Source organism: Hemitrygon akajei, unplaced genomic scaffold (assembly GCF_048418815.1).
Source record: "Hemitrygon akajei unplaced genomic scaffold, sHemAka1.3 Scf000089, whole genome shotgun sequence".
NCBI classification, from domain to species: Eukaryota; Metazoa; Chordata; class Chondrichthyes; order Myliobatiformes; family Dasyatidae; genus Hemitrygon; species Hemitrygon akajei.
This window is the reverse complement of record NW_027331975.1, coordinates 231,998-237,966: the sequence shown is the minus strand read 5'-3', so window position 1 is coordinate 237,966 and position 5,969 is coordinate 231,998.

Below are 5,969 nucleotides of genomic sequence, written 5' to 3'. Positions count from 1 at the left end.
TCTCTGTATCTCATTGATCATTGTTGCAAGGGATGATTCCTGTCACAGTGGCGCCCATCATTAACATTGCCCACTAACAGGACGTGCCCTCTACACAGTGGTACCATCGGGAAGGAGATACAGAAGCCGGAAAGCTCAGGCTCAGCGTTTCAGGAACAGATTTTCTCCCCGCTGCCACCTGTTTCTCAGTTTTATTTTCTCTATATTTATTTATCCTGTATTTTATTGTTCTGCTACCGTAAAGTTAACAATTTCATGACGTATGTCTGTGTTATTAAATCTGGTTCTGATTCTTTAAATGTACCTTTGAAACCTTTGATTCAGATTCAGATGCGGGGTCGTGTGTTAGATCCAATTTACATTAATTGAAAGCCTATCAGAACCTCGTGTATCGTGCTGTAATATTTTATGTTCTGTGCTGGATTGAGCATACCGTTTCTTCCTATTGTCAAGTAAGTCGATTAATTATTTACAGCTATGACGCCTTGCTTTTCCAGACTACTCTCAATGCGTTGGATAATAAAGTGCAGGAGAATTTTTTTAAAAAAAACAATAGGCCATAAATGTCAGTACCGACCGCTGGATGATCTCGATAACTTTGCTCGAAGGGACTCGCCAAGTATTATGTAATGATGAATTGTCCTCGGTGTTCAGACTACTCTGGTCATAGGGTATGAAGTGAAGTATCTGGACAAACAGGAACATTAGCGATAGTCAGTATGGGCCAGTGCGTAGTAGGTCTTGTCTAACCAATCTCACAGAGCTTTACGAAGTAGTTACCAGGAATGGTGTGGAAGGCAAGGCCGTGGATGCCGTCTAACAGGAACTTCAGCAAGGAATTTCTCAAGGTTTCGTAGGGGAGGATGCTCGAGAAGGTTCAGTCGTTTGGCTTTCATGATGAGGTAGTAAATTGGATTCGCCATTGGCTATGCTGCGGAAGCTAGAGTGTGGTAATGGATGGTTGTCTCTCTGACTGGGGACCTGTGATGAGTGGAGTGTCCCAGGGATCGTCGCTGTGCCCGTTGTTATTTGTAATCTATATCAACGATCTGGATAATAATGTTGTGAACTTTAACGACGTATAATTTGCCGATGTCATCAACATTACGGGTGTAGTCGACAGCCGGGAAGAGTACCGGAGCATGAAGCAGGATCTGGACCAGCTGGAACAATGGGCTGCAAATGGCAGATCGGATTTAACACAGACAAGTGTTAGATGTTGTCTTTTGGGCGGACCAGCCAGGGTTGGTCTGACACAATGAGAAATAGGGCACTGAGGAGTACGATAGAACAAACGAATCTGGGAATGCAGGTCCATAATTCAATGAAAGTTGCGGCACAGTTAGACAGGGTCGTAAAAACAGCTTTTCGCACATTGGCCTTCCTAGACCAAAGTACTGAGTGCAGGAGTTGGAACGTTACCTTGCTGTTGTTTAAGGCTTTATTGGGACCTAATTTGGAATATTGTGTGCAAGAAAGATGAAAATATGATTAAAATAATGCAGAAAAAATAACACGGCTATTGCGGGACGGACTGAATGTTTTTAATAAAAAGGAAAGATTACACATGTTAGCAGTTTATTCCCGAGCGGGTAGAAGACTGAGGGGAGATTTGAAAGAGGTATACAACATTATGAGGCGTATAGAGAGTGTAAATGCAAGCGGGCTTTCTCCACTGATATCGGGCGAGAATACAACTGACGATCATGGGTGAGTGTGAAATGTGAAATGTTTAAGTGAAACATGAGGGGAAACCTCTTCTTTCAGAGGGTGGTCAGAGTGTAGACAGAGCTGCCAACACAAATGGTAATTGAGTTTCCAATGCTAACGTTTAAGAGATGATTGGAGAAGTGCACGGATGAGAGGGATATGGATGGGCACGGTCCGGGTGAGGTCGATGGCAGTAGGCAGTTTAAATAATTCCTCACTGACCTCACGGACTGGAGACCCCGTTTCTGTGCAGTAGTTTCCTATGGCTGTCTGACTGTGTATCTGGGTTAGAACTTCAGTGTCACACAGCACCGACCAATCTAGAAAGTCGTTGGTACTGTTCGATCCCTCTGTCCTTGCAACACTGAAGTAATTTGGATGGTTATTCTGTATTCTCCAATTGCCTGCGATGGTTTTGAAGGGAGACAAGTGTGAGCCTGATTATTTGCTTTGCCTTCGCTGCGTTTTTAGTTTGTGTAGTTTTGTGTGTTTCATTTATTATTGATTTCAGGGGGAGATACGCATTCCACACCGGCCATGTGGATTCAGGGTTAAATGGATCGAAGTATGAGCGTATGTACACCCGATATGATAAAACAACAATTCAGAGGTAAATTAGCATTTGGATAAATTGGTATGTACTTGAATTGGGAATTCGGATTGCCATTTTGGACGGCTGGTTCTTTTAGTGAGCACCAGTAGCTGCTGCTGAATACTTTGAAATTCTGTTTTCTAGTTGTAGGACTCCATTGGAAAAGATGCTTTGAAGTCATTGTATCATTTTCCCTGTAATATGTAAATGACAGTGCAGATTAGAAAACGCGCTGGTGCAGTCAATCACTCAGCGATTTGCCGACGTCGTCAGCCCTCATTCCATTAATTATCCAGGTGCTGCTGTCTGATCAGATTAAATGGATTATTTCCTCAGCCCTATTTCTGAGACACCGGTAACTGCAGACTCGCAATAGAGTTGTAAAGTGCAGCAGAATTTCGACTCTGCTTGAGGAACACGGCTGCGCTCTGTCTTCCAGCCAGAATTCACTCTGTCTACTACATCATCTGCCTTCTGTTAGGAAGCCGATACTGCATCAACACAGCCAGGTTTCCCTCGATCCCATGCCTCCTGACTTTCTGAATGAATCCACTATGGGGAACTGATCAAACTCCTGACCAGAATTAATGCACCCACATCGACTGTTCGGATTCTTCTGTTTGTTTTATTTTCACTTTCAAATAATTCACTCTAACTCATTAAGGACAACATGCCATGTTTTCTCTCCGTAGCCAGACTACGTTTCTCTAAATACTCACAAGTTCCTTCTTCAATAATCCTCTACAGTCCTTTACCTACTACCGATGTAAGACTCCCTGGTCTATAATTCCAAAAACTATCACTATTATCTTTCGTCAACAAATGATCAACAATTTCCACCCTCCAATCATCTATTTCTACTTCCGTGGCCAGCGAAGACACAAATATCCTGTCCAAAAGCGCAGCAATATCCGAGATCGCCTTCCAAAATTACCTGGACTATATCCCTTCCGGCATCGGGAAACATCTATCATAATTTTTTCCAGGTTTGCAGCGCATCCTCTTTCTCTGCGTCGGCATGTTCTGGCATATCTGCCTTTTGCCACTGTGTTCACATTGATCAGTGTATTCAGTGAGGAGCTTCACTGCCTCTTTGGACTCCAGACACAAGTTTTCCTCTTTTACCTCCGATCTGCCCACACTCTCTCCAGTCTCCTCCTGTTCTGCACAGTGCAACTCGTCAAGGATTTCTCAAATCCCCCTATAAGTCTTTTAAGTCCATTGTTAAATTCCTTTCTGTCTACATTGTGACTCGCTGTAGCCTTACCTGATCCTTTCTTCCTTTTCTGTAAGTATCGTTCTTTCTTCCTCTTGATGTGTTGTTCCAACTTTTTTGTCTCCCAGGGTTACTTTACGCTGTCATCCTTTCCCTGCGTCACTGAGACAAGCCTATACTGAACCCTGTGTAAGTGCTCCCTAAACAATCCCACATATCTGTTGCGCAATACCCCGAGAGCATCATTTCCCAATGTACGTTCCTAAGCTCCTGCCAGGTAGCTCCACACATCACTGACCCCCAATTAGATAGATCCCATGATCCCTGTTCCTAACTCTGCGCAAGGTAAATGTCGGGGAGTTCTCCCTGTTGTTCTGAAATGCAGACCCGCGGAAAGATCTGTCACCTGACCCGTTTCCTTTTCTAATATTAGATCTGGTACGGAAAGTTCGCCAGTCAGCCTTTCTTCTTATAGTGACATGAATCCTTCCTGAACTCAACCGTGAATTTATGCCATTCCTAAACATTTTACCTTGGGTAGGTGCCAAAGACTATTAGGGAAGTTGCAGTTGCCCATGCCAATAATGGCTCATGTCCAGTTTCCGCTTCCCGGTCGGTTCCTCACTGTTCCCGTTGCGGTTTTCTTTTGTTAATCTTGTGGGCGGCTGTACAGAATACTCCAAGTGGGGAGATCGCGCCCATTTCAAAAGGGAGAACAGAAACAGTGTTCGTCTCCCAGTCTATTAACAAACGAAAGCTCCACGTTGTCCTCCCTTTCTGCAGCTGCGATACCATCCCTGGTTTCCCGACGCACTCCCTTTACGCTCTGTTACCCGACCCTGTGCATTTTGAAACATGTAATACCCAGAAATTCCTGAATCCATCTCTGTCCTTGTGATAGTTTGGAACATACTTCAACCTAAGTGACAATCACGCCAGGAGCATTGAACGTTTATATTGCTAGCTATCTGAACTGTATAGGATTAAGCCGATTGGTAGCAGTGGTGTTAAAATGCTCTGCAGTAATGTGTACCCTCTCCATACGGGTGAAGTAGCGTATTCATGTGTGCGGATGCACCGCCACGGCGTGTTGTCAATGATGACGTAAGGTTCAAGGGCAAAGTAAAACGGGACGCATTTCCCGCAGCTCACTATAACCACGGTCACGATAACAACCGTTGCTGTTCTCTCGGTGCAGTATCGCTCCCGCAACTTTCGGCAACATATTGCGATGAAGCGATCGAAGGTAAAACTGACCGTAAACCAAACAGAACAGTCCGTCGTTACTACCCGAAATACAAGTGTCAGTGCGCATACAGGAGTGATGAGCAGGGTTCTGGAATAAATGTAGATATTGTTGGTCTGCTCCACTAAAGCAACAACGATAACCACCATCAGATCCGCTGTTGCCATTCCAACCAGGTAACGGGTGATGCATTTGGAGACTCCGCATTTTCCCCGAGATAGAATCACAATCGCCGTTAAATTAACTGCAAGAAATTTGGAAACATAGTAGAAATATCGTCAGTTCCTTGAATGTCCCCATTTTACCGATGCTATGCAGGGTATGGTCTGTTTGGAAGTGGAAAGTGGAAATCCAGTGCGTGTGGTACCCGTCGCTGCACTCCGGCTGGAGGACAATGACGGATGTGAGTGTCAGTGGATTGGAGACCGTCCCACAGTTTAGAGCGAGGCATCCGAGTTCAATGACTCACGGACCGGTGAACGGAAGATTGTAAACAACATCATTTCCATTATTAGGGGAGAAACATTTGAAGGGATTGTTTGTAGCGGTGAGAAAGTGGAATCAAAAGATGCAAAACACAATTCATCATTTACTGACTTATGTAAGGACGCATCTACGTGTCGAAAATAGACTGGACCGTCATTTAAACAAGCTGCCACATTGTCATAAGGTGGAAGTGTCTGCACTGATAGAGACTCGGACCCAGAAAAGCAGAGACCGGCATCACTTCAGAAAGTCTAGCGAGGTGAAATTATGAAACAATGTCAATATCGGCTCGAACCTAATTAACAAAAGAAAAATCACTTCAATCAAAGTACGAAAATAAAAATATAACAATGAGAAGCTGGAATCCTCCATTCTGGAAACACGTTTCAGCCGACGGCAACATCTGTGCTCAGTAACAGTGCGGACACCGCAGCAGAGTAACGACGGTACCATACATAAAGTAACCAGCTCCGGCATCTTACCGGGGACACCAACCGCTACAAGTGTGGGATAGAAAATGGCCGCAATGTTGTAAATCGTCGAATATCCCATATTCCGTCAGAAGCAGCGTTCAGTTGTGCGGAACGTTCCAGCTGCTCAGATGGACTGGGGATCGGTTTAGCAGACTTTTATTGAGGTGAGAGCAATTCCACTGAGGCAATTAGAGTGTGTATCACGTCAGGGACATTAGTGACAACCAACTGCACAAACACTTACGT